Here is a 19,002-nt window from a genome sequence, read left to right on the forward strand (position 1 = left end):
CTGGCAGAACCACCAAAGTGTTTGTCAATTAGATCATGATGTCCCCAAGGCAAGACCCCTTCTCCAATGTATTCCCAGTGCCAGGCACAGTGGTTGGCACATGAGAAGCACTCAACAGGTTCAAATAAACAAATGAATGAAGGGTGGAATGGACTGGATTATTTCAAACATGATCTCTCAGATTCACTGTGAAACCTTAAAGCAAAATTTAGAAAGCATATACTTTCCTACGTCCCTAACCCCAGTGTTAACCCTGAACCCATTGGCCAAGCACTCACAGTTGGAACATATATCAATTAAGGTGTTTTCAAGAGCGAAGAATAAACCACTCAACTTAAAGTGACTTAAAGAATTAGGAAATTTAGGCCAGGCATGGTGGCTCGTACTCGCAATCCCAGCACCTTGGGAGGCTGAGGTGGGGAATCACTAGAGTATAGAAGTTTGAGACAGCCTGAGCAACATTGCAAGACCCCAGCTCTACACACACACACATACACACACACACACACACACACACACACACACACACAAAGTGTTTTTGCTTGTTTTTTGTTTTTTTTTAATTAGCTGGGTGTGGTGGCTTGTGTCTGTAGTCCTGGCAACTCAGGAAGCTAAGGAGGGAGGATCACTTGAGCCTAGGAGTTGGAGGCTGCAGTGAACTATGATTGCACCACTGCACTCTAGCCTGGGTGACAGAGTGAGATCCTGTCTCTAGAAAGAAAGAAAGAAAAAGAAAGAAGAAAGAAGAAGAAGAATTACTAGGAAATTTATTACCTCAAATAGAACAACTACAGGGGTTTCAGGTGAGTTACAGAAGAGGCCACACACAAACACACACCTACACATCCTTACCCTTTAGAGTAAGACCCCACTTTAATTATCCAAAGGTAGAGAATATTATTGAATTCAGAATAACATGTCAGTCAGGCAGGTGCAGATCACAGCACACATCTTATTGAGGCTTCTAATGAGATTCAAAGGGCTATGTCACTGCTCTTTCTTACTCATTGCTCATGTCACTAGAATAGAATTTACTCTAACATCTATGGCTTCTATTCAAGGGAATGTTTAAACACAACATGAATGAGTCCATTTCCTCAACTGCAGAAAGAAAGCAGAGTCCATGCCCAGGAATTCTCAAACACCACTCGGCCTTCAGCATTGCACAGTACCGGCAAACCCATTTCCGCACATTTTATTTGAGGATTTTGATGCAGAAGGCTAGCACAATGATTACAAGTTCATTTTGTCCAATTTAAACGCCATAAAGGCCAGAGGTAGGTTCAATATCTTCTTCTAGGATCCATGTTTTTTCCATGTCTCAACATACCAACTTTGTTCTCAGACTGGCTCCCCTCATGGTCACAAGAGGACTGCCGTAGTTCTAGACATCACATCTGGACAGAAAAACATCCAGAGGCAGAAGAAGACTGAATCTTCCAGTTGTAAGAGTAGAAGAAACCTTTTCCAGGTACCTCCCATCAGCTCCCTGCTTTAATTTTTTTTGTTTTTTGTTTTGTTTTGTTTTTTTTGTTCTTGTTTTGGTTTATTTGTTCGTTTGTTTGTTTTTTTGTTTTGAGACAGAGTTTCACCCTGTCACCAGGCTGGAGTACAGTGGCACGATCTCAGCTCACTGCAACCTCCACCCCCCAGGTTCAAGCGGTTCTCCTGCCTCAGCCTCCTGAGTAACTGGGATTACAGGTGCATGCTACCACGCCCAGCTAATTTTTGTATTTTAAGTAAAGACAGGGTTTCACCATGTTGGTCAGGCTGATTTTGAACTCCTGACCTTGTGATCTGCCCTCCCAAAGTGCTGGGATTACAGGTGTGAACCACCGTACTTGGCCTTTTTTTTTTTTTTTTTTTAATTAGCCAGGTGTGGTGGCATGTGCCTGTAGTCTCAGCAACTCAGGAGGCTGAGGAGGGAGGATCACTTGAGACTAGGAGTTTGACTTTAAGTCTCAGGCCATACTGAGAGACACACCCACCCCAAAATTCATTACTGATAAGGGAACATGGGATTGCAGTTACTGGTTAAAGTAATCAAGATTCACCCCTGAGCTGGAGACACAGACACCTTCCATGACTAAACTAGGGCTCTGTCAGCTGGGAAGAATGTCCTAAGCAAAGGACAGGCACCTAACAGCATCTGTGCCAAATAGCCCACGCCCCATCAGCAGGGACATTTTGGGACTCTGTGACTGTGTGGGCTCCAGGGGTCCCTTGAGGCAGAGAGACTATTAAAGGGGAGGGATTCAGCACTTAGGTCACCTACAGTGTTTGATTCTGGCTCCTCTTGGGGCGTCAGCAAAGTATGGGGGCTATGCTGGCATCACGATCTATGATGCTGCTGCCACCATGGTTTATTAGCCTGCCTGTGCCACTTCCTGAGCCTCCAAATCACACAGAATATAAGACAGAAAAAAAATGTCATCAGAGTACAAGAGCAAAGCGAGCTGCTTTACTGGGAACCTACCAGACACAAGACATGGTTTTTCACATTAGATCATGTAATTCTCACAATAGCCACCAGCTAGGTATTATCAGCACTCTGTTAATAGAAAAGAGGGCAGTAGCTCAAGCCTGTGATCCCAGCACTTTGGGAGGCCTAGCTGGGTTGATCACTTGAGCTCAGGAGTTGGAGACCAGCCTGAGCAACAAAGTGAGACCCTGTCTCTAAAAAATTTTTTAAATTACCCAGGTGTGGTGGTGAACATCTGTAGTCCCAGCTGCTCAGGAGGCTGAGGTAGGAGGATGGCTTGAGCCCAGGAGATGGAGGTTGCAGTGAGCCGAGATCACACGACTGCATTCCAGCCTGGGTGACAGAATCAGACCCTGTCTCAAAAAAATAAATTAATTAAATTAAATTAATACAGAAATTGAGGGACAATCAGTTTGTCCAACATCTCATTGCTAGAAAATGTCAGAGCCAAAATTCTAGCTCCAACCCTGACTCTGAAACCTGCAGCCTTTGCATGCAGACATACTGTGTTCCAGTGCAGAACAGAACGCCAAGTCACAAGCAAAGAGAAAGGGACATACCAGAAAACATTGTCAGCCTAAGAATATAACCAGAGAAGACAAAGAAAGAGTTACAAACATTCAGGAAACATGAGATCGGCGTTACATTATGACCCCATAAACATGGTTCACATATGCTACATATAAAGCGCACCCTCAGTCCCAAAGCCCTATCCCGTAGGTTGCCTTGATTTGATTTCTTAAGACTACTAAGGCAGTGTCACTCAAAGTCTGGTCCATAGACTGATGCTGGTCTGTGAACTACTCATTTCTAGATCACAATAATAAATACAGAATTGAAAGCAACCAGTTAGAAACCTTTCTTTTCTCTCTCTCTCTCTCTCTCTTTTTTTTTTTTTTTTTTTTTTTGAGACGGAGTCTTGCTCTGCCGCCCAGGTTGGAGTGCAGTGGTGCGATCTTGGCTCACTGCAAGCTCCGCCTGCCGGGTTCACGCCATTCTCCCACTCAGCCTCCCAAGTAGCTGGGACTACAGGCACCCGCCACTGTGCCTGGCTAATTTTTTGTATTTTTAGTAGAGACGGGGTTTCACCATTCACGGGATGGTCTCAATCTCCTGACCTTGTGATCCACCCACCTCAGCCTCCCAAAGTGCTGGGATTACAGGCGTGAGCCACTGTGCCTGGCCAGAAACCTTTCTAATGTTTTAACATTGCCATAACATTCAAGCACGTGACTAGCAGACTTATCTTCTGAAACGGGGTCTAGACCAGTCTGGGTGTTGTTGAACTCAGGTTGCATATGGCCCAAGCTGCATGCTTGTATTGGTTCATCATGGATTGAAAAATAAAAAATTAAGATAAATAGGCCGGGTGTAGTGGCTCAAGCTTGTAATCCCAGCACTTTGGGAGACCCAGGCAGGCGGATCACTTTAGGTCAGCAGTTTGAGACCAGCCTGGCCAACATGGTGAAACCCCATCTCTAGTAAAAATATAAAAATTGGCCAGGTGTGGTGGCATGCACCTGTCGTCCCAGCTACTTGGGAGGCTGAGGGAGGAGAATCAGTTGAACCCAGGAGGTGGAGGCTGCAGTGAGCCAAGATCACACCACTGCACTACAGCCTGGGCGACAGAGCAAGACCCTGTCTCAAAAAAAAAAAAAAAAAAAAAAAGATAAATAAATGAATTAAAAAAAAAAAAAAAAAAACCCTGGTGGTTCCCCAGAGAAAGTTGGAAAAGCACCACCCTAGAATTCAGCTGGGTAAATATAATTACCCTCATTTACAAGTAAAGAAAATGAGATTCAAGGAGACTGAGTCACTTTTCCAAGGTCAACACCCCTGGGAAGAGGCAGGACAGGAAAACACTCCAGTTCAATGACAAATGAGAACTATGAAATCTCCCAACTCCTGATAACAAAAACTGCTGGCAAGAGAGTCCTGTAAAAAGGTGGAGGCTTGTTTTAAAAAAAAAAAAAAAAAAAAAAAGCATTTCCCTCAGCTTTGCCATTGCCAAAAGTTCAGCCAAGATAAAATGCCTCTGATGAGAACTACCTATAAAGTGAGGCCAGGAATAAAAGGGAAATGGATGGGCTTATTCCTGGCAAAGGCCAGTCTTGTGCATCCTGATTTACTAGTGTTACTCGTAGAACTTACTTGTTGTTACTGCAATTTCACCATAAATTACGAAGATGAAGGTGTCTTCTCAAAGCCCTCCCACTCTGGCTCCAGATTTTACCAGCCCCATCGCTGACTCTAGGCCCAGCCAAACTAAACCTCTCACCCCCTCAGAGCTAATGTTGGTTATTTTAGAATGTTCCACTATCACCTCTTCTTACCCAACTAGAAAAGCCCTGCTTTCCATGAAAACATTTTTGGAATATTGTTACAGCTAAGACCCTGGGTTTCAAGAACCAAGGCTCATTTAAGCTCATTTTTAAAGCGGGGGATGTATGTGGAGCTGATCAGTGGTCTCATGCAGACATTCCAGGACAGGAAGGGAATTAGAGGGCCACAGTGGGGACTAAGAAACATTGTCAACCCCCGGCAGCTTCTGTTTTCTCTGTTTCTGAAGTCACTGGACCCTCCAGCCCTCGCTACATCTCTGCTTTCTCCCTAGGCATCTCCGGTTTCCTTGTTGCTTTAGTATCCCTACACCTTCACTGGTACACAATCATCGTGGCTTCCCAATTCTACCTTGTATGTTTGCAAATGCAGCACCAGCACCAACTAGATCCATCCCTCTGTTCCCAAGTCTAATTTCCCGAAAAAGGAATCTGATTGGCTGAGCTCATCTTTTCAAGTCAGGCCACTAATCAGTGATCTCCAGCCTACCTAAGAATCAGCTTACTTGGGGCCTGAGGTCAATCTCTGGTCTCAACAGCTATTGTCAGGAAAGGCCAGGTATGTGATATGGAGAATGTCTGTTTAAATGCAGGAGACTGGAAGCACGGGGGTCTACACCACTGATACGGTCTTTAAAGGAATTAAAGAGAAAAATAAACTCCAATTTGTGCTTCAGTTCCCAACTCTAGTGACACTTTCTCTGGGAGGTCATCCATGATTTATTCAGGTTAGTTTTTGTTTCTGTTTTCTTTTTTTGAGAGAGTCTTTCTCTGTCACCCAGGCTAGCGTACAGTGGCATAATCTTGGCTCACTGCAACCTCTGCCTCCCAGGTTCCAGCGATTCTCCTGCCTGAGCCTTCAAAGTAGCTGGAACTACAGACAGGCGCCACCATGTCCAGCTAATTTTTTTTTGTGTATATATAGATATATAAACACATACACATATACTTTTTTTTTTTTTTTTTTTTTTGAGACGGAGTCTTGCTCTGTCACCCAGGCTGGAGTGCAGTGGCACGATCTCCGCTCACTGCAAGCTCTGCCGCCTCCCAGGTTCACGCCATTCTCCTGCCTCAGCCTCCCTAGAAGCTGGGACTACAGGTGCCCGCCACCACGCCCAGCTAATTTTTTTGTATTTTTAGTAGAGACGGGGTTTCACCGTATTCGCCAGGATGGTCTCAATCTCCTGACCTCGTGATCCGCCCGCCTCGGCCTTCTAAAGTGCTGGGATTACAGGCGTGAGCCAAGGCGCCCGGCTTTTTTTTGTATTTTTAGTAGAGATGGGGTTTCGCCATATTGGCCAGGCTGGTCTCAAACTCCTGACCTCAAGTGATCCACCTGCCTCGGCCTCCTAAAGTGCTGGTATCACAGATGTGAGCCACTGCGACCGGCCTATCTTCAGGTTGATTTTTGTTTCTTGTATTCTTGCAACACAGTGTGAATCCCTCTCTAGGAGCTCTCGTCATGTTAACTGGAAACTGCTTGCTTGCATCTCTTCTTTCCCCACTAGATTATGAGGGCTTTGAAGACCTGGACCACACCACAACCACCTTTGAATCCACAGCGTGGAGCTTGGTGTTGAACATAGAAGGAGCACAGGAAATGAGCATGAAATGAATGACTGAATTTATAACCGGTTAAGTCATCACCTCAATGAAAGGCTGAAGACTGAATTATGCTAAAAAAAAACAAATGTAAGTCCCACTGCATCCACTCCAGATCAACTAAGGAGAATGACAGGGGTAGAGTGGGTGGGAGGGAAGGGGCAATGGAGAGGTAGGAAGATTCTTTACAAGAACAAGTAAAGTGAAAGGAAAATCGCCCCAAAAGGAAGAGACAAAGAAGTAGTTGAACTGCTGGCTTTGTGGCAGCATCTTTTACTTCAAGATGTTTCTTTAGGTATTTCTGGATTCCTTGGTCTAGCAGGGGAATGAAAGATTAAAGCTTGGATTCATCTTCCACATGTGTAAAATGGAAATAGGTCCAGCTGCTTGGCTGGGTGACTGGAAGAATCAAAATGAGATAAGAGATGAAGAGTGTCCCGCAGAGCACCTGGGGGCAGGTAAAAAAAAGGCTCAAGCACTGTGGGTCACAGTGGAGAGTTTCAGAACTGCCCAGAACCTACCAAGCAATCTCACAATGGCAGGAGGAAGTACGTGCTGGGACTGGCACAGGGAAGCACTGAATCTTTATTAAATTACCCTTCCCCTGGGGTTTAGAGCAAGAGGCAGCAGGGCTGTTCCTGCCTCACTGATGGCAAGAGGCCTGCGCAGGCCAATAACAAGGTTACAGTGTTAATCATTAAAATGCTGTGCCTCTTTTAGTCTGGGGGCAAGCCATTTTGATCTTTGTTCTCCCTCTATAAAGAGGAAAGATGAGGTGCTACTGTAAGTGGTGACTCCAAGCCAAGAGGCTAGCATGCCTGCCAGGCCACACGGATGGGAAGGCTTCAGATTCCCCCAGCCCCAGCATTTTTGGAGATGTCCTTGGAGGGTAAATCCCGAGTAGACGCAGTTGGAATAGGAGGCAAGGCAGATTAGCTCCTCCCAGAAGGCCAGGCTGTGCCCATTCAAATGAGAGGCTTCTATCATTGACTGTCAAAAGAGAGTTAAGAAGCAAGGTGGTAGGCTGGGCACGGTGACTTATACCTGTAATCCCAGCACTTTGAGAGGAGGAGGCGGGCCGATCACCTAAGGTTAGGAGTTTGAGGCCAGCCTGACCAACATGGCAAAACCCCGACTCTACTAAAAAATACAAAAATTAGCTGGGTGTGGTGGTACACACCTGTAATCCCAGCTATTCGGTAGGGTGAGGCAGGAGAAACACTGGAACCCAGGAGGCGGAGGTTGCAGTGAGCCGAGATCATGCCACTGCACTCCAGTCTGGGCAACAGAGCAAGAATCTGTCTCAATCAATCAATCAATCAATCAATCAATAAATGAAGCAAGATGAAGGGATATACCCAAGAGAAATGCAAACACATGTCCACACAAACACGTGTATGCGAATGTTCATAGTAGCATTATCCACAATAGCTGAAAAATGGAAAGAACCCACATCCCCACCAACTGATGGGCATATGACAGGATTCCATTTATATGAAATGTCCAGAACAGGCAAATCCATACAGACAGAAAGTAGATCAAGTTTGCCAGGGACTGGGGGCGAAGGTGAATAAGGAGTGACTGCTAGTGAATGCAAGGTTTCCTTTTGGGGTGATGAAAATGTACAACTTTGTGAACATACTAAAAAAAATTCAATTATATACTGTTAGGTAAATTGTGTGGTCAGTGAATTATATCCCTTTTTTTTTTTTTTTTTTGGAGACAGAGTTTTGCTCTTGTTGCCCAGGCTGGAGTGCAATGGCCCAATCTCGGTTCACTGCAATCTCCGCCTCCTGGGTTTAAGCAATTCTCCTGCCTCAGCCTCTCGAGTAGCTGGGATTACAGGCATGCGCCACCATGCCCAGCTAATTTTGTAATTTTAGTAGACATGGGGTTCCACTATGTTGTCCAGGCTGGTCTCAAACTCACAACCTCAGGTAATCCATCCACCTCGGCCTTCCAAAGTGCTGGGATTATAGGCGTGAGCCACCACACCCGGCCAATCAATTATATCTTTAATAAAACTGGACTCTGGGTCAGATTCTTTGCTCTTATTTATTTATTTATTTATTTATTTTGAGATGGAGCCTCGTTCTGTCACCCAGGCTGGAGTGCAGTGGCATGATCTCAGCTCATTGCAGCCTCCACCTCCCAGGTTCAGGCGATTCTCCTGCCTCAGCCTCCTGAGTAGCTGGGACTACAGGTGAACCACCACACCCGGCTAATTTTTGTATTTTTAGTAGAGATGGGGTTTCACCATATTGGTCAGGCCGGTCTCAAACTCCTCACCTCATGATCTGCCCACCTCGGCCTCCCAAAGTGCCAGGATTACAGGTGTGAGCCACTCTGCCAGGCTGCTCTTATTTTTTTTAATTAAGGAAATATTAAATACTTACTAAGGGTCAAGGATTGTTCTAGGTGCTGGGGACACAGGATGAACAAGACTGACAATACCTTGCTGTCTTGTCATTTACATTTCACTGTGGAAATCTGCCCGCCACGCACCCCCCAAGCTTAAAGGCAAATAAATAATTGCATGTGTGGTGAAACTGTGAGGCAAACGTGGAGCTTAAAGAAAGAATTTTTTAGAATGTAGCAGTATGCCCAGAATGGGAGAAATTCCAGGCAGAGACCAGCATGTGCTCGGGGCATGGGTGGAAAAGGTCTTGGGGTGTTAAAGACACTGAAATCAGACCAGGAGGACTGAAACAGTCACTCCACCACTTCTTTGTGTATGGCCTTATACAATGCCCTGCAGCTCCCTGAGTTATTCTATGGGGTAGTGGGGAGACAGTACCTATCCAATCAGGGAAGCACCAGGCTCTGTGCTGGACATAGAGCAGGTACCCAAATATCATTCCTTGCCTTCTCCATCCATCCCCTCCTGACATGCTGGCTGCAGTCTATTCCTCCATCCTGGATTACATATTCTTCCTCTCTCTCTCTCTCTCTCTCTCTCTCTCTCTCGAAGGACAGACATCCCCTAAAAGAGTCTACAAAAGTAGCAAATGTGCAGGCTAGGTGCAGTTTCTCACACCTGTAATCCTTGGGGGTCAAGGCGGGCAGATCACTTGAGCTCAAGAGTTCAAAACCAGGCTGGACAACATGGTAAAACACCGTCTCTCCAAAAAGTACAAAAAATTACCTGGGTGTGGTGGTGTGCACCTGTCATCTCACTACTCAGGAGGCTGAGGTGGGAGGATTGCTTGAGCCCGGGAGATGGAGGTTGCAATGAGCTGAGATCACACCACTGCACTCTAGCCTGGGTGACAAAATAATAATAATAATAAGAGCAAATGTGGCCGGGCATGGTGGCTCATGCCTGTAATCCCAGCACTTAGGGAGACTGAGGCGGGCGGATCACTTGAGGTCAGGAGTTTGAGACCACTCTGACCAACATGATGAAACCCAATTTCTACCAAAACTGCAAAAATTAGCCGAGAATGGTGGCAGGTGCCTGTAATCCCAGCTATTCAGGAGGCCGAGACAGGAGTCACCTGAACCTGGGAGTCGGCGGTTGCAGTGAACTGAGATCTTACCACTACGCTCCAGCCAGGGCGACAAAGTTAGACTCCATCTCAAAAAAAATAAAAAATAAAAAAGAGCAAATGTGCCACATAATTCTCTCATCAGTGGTACAAGCCAGACACATTTTCCCTGAATGCCTGCACTGCATGGACCACAAGAATTAGCCTGTGATGGTTTGTGAACTGTTTTCCTTGATCAAGTGTGAGTCATTAGGTCTTTGCTAGGTCCTTGAGAAGTAGCTCCGTAGGAGCGGCTACTGTTGCCTTCCATCTCTCAAGATGGCCTTTCAGCAGCCTCTGGGCTCTGTCTAGAACTTATTTGGTTAGGAAAGCTCAGCTAAGGAGGAAAACACAATACTGTTGATCAGCATAAGCTTTAGAGTCAAGCCTATCTGGATTCCAGGTGGCAGACTTACTTTCACTTCTTCCTGGCTAAGCGCCTACATGTAGGACTTCTCCATTTTTTTTTTTTTGAGATGGAGTCTTGCTCCCGTCACACAGGCTGGAGTGCAATGGCGCAGTCTCAGCTCACTGCAACCTCCACCTCCCAGGTTCAAGTGATTCTCCTTCCTCAGCCTCCCCAGTAGCTGAGATTACAGGGGTGCGCCACCACGCCCAGCTAATTTCTGTATTTTTAGTAGACACGGGGTTTCACTATGTTGGCCAGGCTGGTCTCAAACTCCTGACCTCAGGTGGTCCACCTGCCTCGGCCTCCCAAAGTGATAGGATTACAGGCGTGAGCCACTGTGCCTGGCCTGGACTTCTCCTTTCTGATCATTTTTCTCCAGCAGCATCAGCCTCCTGCTACCATTTATGGGGAATCATTACATAGCTAATGGAATTTCCACTATCACCCATGAAATGTGGCTGCTATTCCCATTTAACAGAAAAGTACACTGAGGCACAGATCTTAGAAGTACCCATGGTCATACAATTAGCTGATGGAAAAGCTTGGATTTGAATCCAAGGAGTATAGCTCCAGAGCCCATGGTCTTTAACAACCGCACACTATGACGTCCCTCACCTGCAAAATGGGACAATAACATTGGCACTGTGGAGTTTTCACAAGGATTGACTGAGCTGAAGTATATGAAGTATTTTGAGATGCTGGGAACCTAGAAAGTATCCAAGAAGTGGTACTGGCCTGCCTCCCTTAAACTTAAGGAGTTTCAAAGGGTCTCTGCTATTAGAAGTGACCTTTTCTGACACCAAGGTAAGGTTTGCCCAAGGAGAGATTGACAATACTGAGCCGCCTTATGGAGCTCTCCAGCAATCACTGAAGTTCCCATCTTAACCCAGGATCCTCCGCAAAGATCAGACCCAAGAGAGGTGATTCAAGCTTTTAGGGGAACCTACTGGTGTCAGCTGCTAATATATGTAAAGTGTCTAGTACAATGTCTGGCACATATTTTGATTAAAAAATAATAGAGCTCTTATTGACTGCACTAAATTCTATACACACATTTGATATTCCCATTGAATCCTCACAATTATTCTATCATGTACATACTATTACTACTCCCATTTTGCAGATGGAAAAACCGAGACCCAAAGAGTTACATGACGGTATGTTCAATGTCATGCAGCTGGTGAGTTGTCAAGCAAAAATTTGAACCCAGGCAACGCGATCTCTGAGCCTCCATCAGAATTGGCTCCATTCTCAGAGACTTTCTCCTGCCCCTTCTCAGGAGATCACATTAACAACCCAACACCAATTCATGTTTACATGGGCCATTCTTGTTAACTGAGACAGTAGAGAGGAATGGCTGAGTTCATGCATGGGCTTTAGACAGCATCGGCTCCTCCTTCATAGAAGTGGTATAACTGTATCTCATTTGACCCTTTCAATAGCCCTATGAGAGATTTAATATATTAACTTCACCCCGACCAGAAATCAGAGGCAGGCAGATAAAGTGTACCCAAAGTTACACTGCAAGGCAGTAAGAGGAGAAATGAAAGCCCACTTCAGCTCAGGCTGGGTTCCAGGGAAATAGTTGCTAGATAATAAGTTATCTCACCTCTGGGAGGCCGGGCAGCCTTGTGTCTACACAGGAAAACAAAGGTAGATAAATGCAGGAATTCACAGCCCTATAAAAAACGAATTAAGATAAAATGCGTACCCTTACTACTTAATGAGGGAGGTTTATGAACACAAATGCATGACAATGACTCAGGGGAACGTAATTATCTTATCATAAGTTAAAGGCAATCGATTTTCATTTCTAAGTAAATATCATATTTCCTCCATCCTAACACACCTATTTTTTTTTTTTTTCATATTTGGCCATTTCTGAAGTCTGGCTACAACTTACCACAGATGTGCCCGGTGACTATGCATCTTCCTTCCCCTCCCTGCTGCCCTGCCCCATAAAGGCAAGTATTGAATTAAAAATGTGACTTACAACCAATGTTGCCTTAGAATTGAGGTTCCCCTTTCGATCTCACCTCTGTCCTAGGTAAGGCATTCTATTACTACCCCTGTCTTCTTTTTTCTATTTCAAGTCACAAGAAGGAAACGATGCATTTCTTGTTAGAAGCTAAAAGGAAACTGTCACCTGCAGTAGATGTTACAGGAGCAGACTCACAGAAGAATTAAATGATTGGAAAAGAGAAAATAAAGATTTTTCTCTTCCCCAGCCTAGAACGACTCCTGTACCCTGATCTCTAATGCAAGAACATGGGAATGAGCCTGGGCAACACTGTGAGTCCTTGTCTCCACAAAAAATTTTTACAAATTACCCACATGTGGTAGTGCGTGCTGGTAGTCCCAGCTACTCTAGTGGCTGAGGTGGGAGGATCATTTAAGCCCAGCAAATCAAGGTTGCAGTGAGCCGTGACCGTGCCACTACCCTGCACTCCAGCGTGGGCAACAGAGCGAGACCCTGTCTCAAGGAAAAAAAAAAAAAAAGAACATGAGCATGGTTGACTGAGCCTGAGCCTGGATCTGCCTGGAGATGTGTGGTCAGTGGACGGGGTATCTTTATGCAGCTGGGACAGGTGAGTCCAGATAGGAAGAGCAACACTCTAGACCGTGCAGTGACTCTGTGGCAGAGCCAGGTAGCAAACTCAAGGCTCTGCGTTCCCAGAACAAGTGCTTCTCACTGTGCTGCTTCTAGTTTGTTGCCTCAAACTCTCTGCACAGAAGGCCCTCTCAAACCTGGGCAACACAGTGAGATCCTGTCTCTAAAAAAAAAAAATTTAAAAATTAGCTGGGCATGGTGGTGCACAGCTGTGGTCCCAGCTACTCGGGAGGCTGAGGTAGAAGGATGACTTGAGCCTGGGAGGTAAAGGCTACAGTGAGCTGTTATCGTACCACTGCACTCCAGCCTGGGAGACACAGCACGACTCTGTCTCAAAAAGAAGGAGCCTTCAGCTTGCCAGATGAGAAGTGATATAGTGATACTGTCTTCCTGGAGGCAGAATAGTTCTGTGTCCCTGGGCAAGTCGCTTCATCTCCTCTCCTGCTGCTAAAACTCCCTCATCTTCACCCTGCCTCATGCCCCTTCTCAGGACAGGCAACAACGTCCTTCCAGGACCCCTATCTTCCACCCATCATGGGTCGCTGGGGCCTTCTTCTCTCTCCTGGGGTTTTGAAAATAGCGATAATGCAGTTATAAAAAGAAATGAATTAATGGCATTCGCAGCAACCTGAATGGAACTGGAGATTATTATTCCAAGTGAAGTAACTCAGGAAATGAAAAACCAAAAACTTCCTATGTTCTCAGTCCTATGTGGGAGCTAAGCTATGAAGATGCAAAGGCATAAGAAAGATACAATGGACTTCGGGGACTTGGGGAAAAGGGTGGGAGGGGGTGAGGGATAAAAGACTACACGTTGGGTTTCGTGTATACTGCTCAGTGATGGTTGCACCACTAAAGGATTACCCTTGTAACCAAGTACCACCGGTTTCCCAAACACCTATGGAAATAAAAAATAAAGTTAAATTTAAAAATAAAATAAAATAAAATAAAATAGTGACAAAATGTAAAAGGAAGAAAGGAGTCAAAGAAATCACCCAGTCAAGAGTCTGAGTGCTGGGTTTGGGCCTTAACCCCTTACCCTTCCTCTCTGTGAAATGGGCACAGCCTCTTTCTCTGATCTGGTTTCCCAGTTCCCTTCCAGCCTGGCCTCTGGGGCTTGCAGGTGCTAAAGCTAAGACAAGCATCCCTCTTGCTCCCGACAGCTTAGCCTGGGTGGGGGGATCCTGCCAGCAACACCACCGGCTATAAGTTCTGTGGCAGCAGCCTCTGCCCTGTCTTGTTAGTGTCTGTTGAATTGATTCGCTCAGAGGCCATTTTCTGGCCTCCTTTTAAATGGCAGACCCCAAAGACAAACCCTGATTCAGTTTATACCTCTTAACAAAACTTTGGCCTAAGGCACTTTGCTCCCATTCATGGGTAGAGAACTAGAAAATGGAGCCAGATCCCAGCCCTTGATGTGTGGAGAGGATGTAGGAAGGTAACAAAGGGAGAAAAAAGGGGTGAATGAAACGCCCAAGATGGCTTAAGAATCAGTATCATCTGGCCAGGCACAGTGACTCATGCCTGTAATCCCAACACTTTGGGAGGCCTAGGTGGGTGGATCACCTGAGGTCAGGAGTTCCAGACCAGCCTGGCCAACATGGCAAAACCCTGTCTCTACTAAAAATACAAAAATGAGCCAGGTGTGGTGGTGGGCACCTGTAACCCCAGCTACTCAGGAGGCTGAGGTGAGAGAATCACTTGAACCTGGGAGGTGGAGGTTGCAGTGAGCTGAGATCACAACACTACACTCCAGCCTGGGTGGCAAGAGTGAAACTCCATCTCAAAAAAAAAAAAAAAAAAAAATCAGTCTCATCAATGTAAATGCTCGCAGCTCCCAAATTAGTTGGGAGCAACTGGACCCAAGAAACACTAAGCAAGCACACACATCTTAAGGCTGTGAACAACTGTTTAAGAGTCAGAATGCTGGACTCAGTGGCTCACACCTGTAATCTCAGCACTTTGGGAGGCCAAGACTGGTAGATTGCTTCAGCCCAAGAGTTAGAGACCAGCCCAAGAGTTGGAGACCAGCCTGGGCAACATAGTGAAATCCTGTCTCTATAAAAAGTACAAAAATTAGCCAGGTGTGGTGGCACACACCTGTGGTTCCAGCTACTTGGGGGACTGAGGTAGGAGGATCACCTGAGCCCAGGGAGGTCAAGGCTGCAGTGAGCCATGATTGTGCCATTACACTGCACTCCAGGCTGGGCAACAGAGACCTTGTCTCAAAAAGCAAAAACAAAAACAAGCCAGTCTTCTAGATTCATGACCCCAGCTCTGCCGCCTACAAGTTACCTCACCTTGGGCCATGATTTAACTTCTCCGTAAAATGGGAGTAAATAGTACCTTCCTCCTAGGGTTGAGGAATGCTGGAACAGTGCCTAGTACATAGCTAATTCTACAGTATTGTTCACTACGATTACCTGCCCAGAGCTTTAATGCACTATAATCTCATAGAATCTTCATAACAAGCCTGGGAAAAAGTAATTATTTTATAGATGAAAAAGCTGAGGCTCAAGTCATACTGCTGATTTGCAGAAGGGCTGGGATTTAAAGGCTCCCTGGTCTTTCCAACTTCAAGTTCCACTGTCCCGGGTTCCCTCCCAGAGAGAGGATAGAAAAGGACAACACCATGGGGGAGGGGAGGTAAATCATGTGGAAAGGGCATGGATGCCACTGGGAAAGGCTCAAAGTTCCGGGAGAGGCGGCCCGGTGGGGTGGTCTGATGGAGACAGTCCTTCCCCATGACCTCTTGAAGTGCCACCTCCCAGAAAAGATGCTGGCTGCAGGCTGAGGGTACAATGGGGACTCCACGACTTTCATAGCCATCGCTGAAGTCTCTGAGCCTCAAGAGAGATTTACTGCAGACCATGCCACACTTAGGCAGCCATGAGGGGGAAGGAGGAAGGGCGGGCCAGATGGGACAGTCCCCAGGCAGGACTCTGCACAGGCTCTGGGGCTCTGGGCTGACCACAGCCTAGAAGAGCCTAGTGACACCCTATCATCCCCAGACTGTTCAGTTCCTAGACACCTGGTTCTGATGAAGTGAACAGGGAGGCTGGGCCTGGGGGTGGGAGAATAGCCACATGGTAGCCCCTCAACCCTCCATGCCAGCAGGCAGCAGGGAAGGCAAACAGGAGCCCAGAGGGCCAGCAGCAGTGACCACGGGGCCAACATTTCTCTGGCAACAAGGGTTGGCAAGGGAGAGCAGACAGAAGCCTGCTGTATCAGGATGGAAAGAGAAGGACTCTCCTCAGCTTAGAGAAATTCCTGCCTACTACCATTTGCCCATTCCCAGACTAACTAAATGTTAGAGCAGAAAAGGGGGCTTCCCGAGGTCAGCCAACAGGGCCTCCTTATTTTGCAATGGAAAAAAATTAGGTCACACAAAATTGAAAGCTGTTGTAAAAGAGACCAGAACTTGGGTGCCTCAATACCTAGTCCCACGGTCTTCAGGGCAGGCATATGAGATCTAGAATCAGGTCACCATAGCTCTGGCTCTGGACCTGCCCCCAGCCATCAATCTGCACTATTCTAGAAGCTTCCTTCAGCTTGTAGGTTCTATAGCTCTGAGATAGAGTGGAATACACTGTGTGTGCACGTGTGTATGTAGTATGTGTCCATTCAACAGCAAATATTTATTGAGTGCTCCATTTTAGGCCCTGGAGAGAAAGCAGTTCACAAATAGAGGAAGCCCCTCCTCTGTGTCTCTAGGGCTGACTTTCACTACAGAGAGAGCCTCATGCGCAATGTGTGCCTAGACTCGAAGGTAGATGTGTCCTGCGCATTCTGTCAATAACTACAGCCCATCTCCGGGTATCCTTGTGCTTCACAGCGGTTTTGGACAAACTTTATGGGAGCATTTCCCCAGCCCCAACCCATGCCCTGACTCCCTCCTCCCATGGCACCCCAGGGTGCTGCTTCTGGCATTTGGTGCCCCGCCTTGCAATCACTGACTTCCTGAGCAACCTGAAGAGGGACTGTACCTACTTCACCTCTGAATCCTTAGCACCTGGTGGATGCAAGCGCCCTAGGAACTCCCGTTGAATAAAGGGATGATTAAATGAAGCCATCGATTCTCAGTTTCTCTCATCTGTAAAACACAGGTGATAACTATCTGGATGACTCTTGATTTTCCTCCAGATCAGATGAGACATAGGAGATGAAAGGACCTTGGAACCAAAACGCTGTTCTTCCCAAGATACAGTTCTTATTATCCTGCATAAAAATGGCGCCAGTTCAGTGTCTCTGAGCAAGCACTGAGCTATAGAGAGCCTCGGTTTTTATCTGGGAGTGTGTGCTTGAGCGTGAATATGTGGGTGAGTGTGAGTGTATATGCTGGCCTGGAGAGCCAAATCTACCCCATAAGAAGATAAAATTTCAAGGAGGCTTCAGGGAGCCCAGACCTCCTCCCTGTCTGTCTCTATTGACAGAGACACATGGCTGCCAGGCCAGCAGAGCCCCAGAGGAGTCAGCCCTCAGCAGAGGACAAAGGGAAGGACGGGAAAGAGAAAGCACCCCCAAGAGTCCTTGTCTCTCCATCTTCCGTCTGTCAGCGGCAGCCAGTGGCTTGCCAGGCAGGACGGAAGCACTGCCCGGCCATAAATGACCGCTGGCTCCGGGCTGGCCACCCGCCCTGGCCGCCCGCACGGAAGGGCCGGACTTTACCCAGCAAATCGGGAAGGAACTGAAGCCTCTGAACTTGGGACTTGGGCTCCGTCGATAAGGCCAGTGGACAAACAGAGGGCAGGGACCAGGGCTCCCCTTTATACACACAGAAGCCCGGCTCCAGGCTGATACTGCTGAGATCTTTGCCCTTTAGTTCAAACAGGAAATCTTAAAATGGAAAATGAGCTGCGTAAGGAAGGGGCGCGGCCACCAGCTTACAGGGAAGAGGGAGCAGGTTGTTCGCCAAAGAACGTTTCAGCTCCATGCAGAGGGACACGTGCGGCCTGGGGTGTTTGGGAGGGTGCAAGGGCCTGCCTGGAGAAGGGAGAAAACAGCCTGGCAGGTGAGGAAGCTCTATAGGCAGCTGTAGGGCGGGGGGAGTGTCAGAAACGTGGGTCTGAGCCACAATATGCAACTGATCCGTGGTATGGCTTGTGGGGAATGACCTCACCTGTAGGAACCTCAATTGCTCCTTCCATAAATGGGGCTAGCCATACCATCCACCTAGAGTGCTCACTGAGGGTCTGAATGAAGTCATGGTGTGAAAGTGCCATGCAAGTCACAACCATACATCCTGGCAAGGCCCTCCCCAGAAGGAATTTCACAATCACAAGGGGAAATCCAGAATAACATCTCTAGCCCCCCATGCCACCCCCGTACGCCCCCGTGCTGGCAGTTCAAAGAAGAGAAAATTGGGAGAAGGGAAATAATTAGAGAACCCCAGCAGTCTCTCCGCTGAGGTTTCCAAGTAATTATTCACCTGTAAATTACTCCTCTCACCTTAATTCTATCTCCAGATCCTTTAGACAAGGTAAATTCATTTATTTACATCTCTAACTAGCCTGCTTTGGTAAACATTCCAACAAGGTTGGATGGCCCATTAAAGAAAAAAACAAATGAAGAAGCGAGGCAAGCAGGAGAGAGAGAGATTAACTACTGGTCATTACTGGCATTTGCAGAATTACCTCCAAGGGTAATTAATGAGGAGTCATGCCAAGGCAAACCTCAACCTGAGCCAAAAAGGAACCCATCACAGCCAGGTGGAAACTACAGGTGGCCCCACTTGCAGATGGCCCTCGCTTCCCACCTGCAGGATGGGAATCTTCCAGGAAGCTCCCCTCAACTCCTTCTGCCCCAGGCAGTGGTGTGGGCTGCACCTTCACTTCAGGAAGAACTCTCCTTATCTGGTGAGGTCACTTTTGACTCACCCCCTCTCAATCAAAGACCAGCAATCTTTTCGGGCCACCCCCCAACCCAGGCCTGGCCATTTCTGGGCCTGGCACATCTTAGCTGCTCAATAAACAGATGACTAGGCATGGTGACTCACACTTGTAATCCCAACACTTTGGGAAGCCAAGGCAGGA

At 46.9% G+C, this 19,002-nt stretch overlaps 2 long non-coding RNA genes across 5 annotated transcripts in view; one reads left to right on the forward strand and one right to left on the reverse strand.

Annotated features, from left to right (window-relative positions):
• Window positions 1-663: 663 nt before the first annotated feature.
• LOC107127615 (uncharacterized) lies at window positions 664-13,906 on the forward strand. Of its 4 annotated transcripts, none has more exons than XR_010581479.2 (5): window positions 664-803; window positions 1,346-1,471; window positions 5,415-5,549; window positions 6,330-6,513; window positions 12,247-13,906. It is a non-coding gene; the product is annotated as an uncharacterized lncRNA (long non-coding RNA). The 4 variants fall into 4 exon arrangements; XR_012425035.1 differs by lacking the exon at window positions 664-803 and adding an exon at window positions 1,161-1,277; XR_006692753.3 differs by lacking the exon at window positions 5,415-5,549.
• LOC123569168 (uncharacterized) overlaps window positions 1,858-19,002 on the reverse strand; it is a 28,354-nt gene continuing 11,209 nt past the window's right edge. The window contains exons 3-4 of the long non-coding RNA XR_006692752.3: window positions 11,969-12,038; window positions 1,858-2,835 (exon numbers count right to left, since the gene is read on the reverse strand). This is a non-coding gene — a long non-coding RNA (uncharacterized lncRNA). The remainder of the gene's footprint in view (window positions 2,836-11,968; window positions 12,039-19,002) is intronic.

The sequence above is a fragment of the Macaca fascicularis genome, chromosome 15 (genome assembly GCF_037993035.2).
Source record: "Macaca fascicularis isolate 582-1 chromosome 15, T2T-MFA8v1.1".
In the NCBI taxonomy this organism is placed as follows: Eukaryota; Metazoa; Chordata; class Mammalia; order Primates; family Cercopithecidae; genus Macaca; species Macaca fascicularis.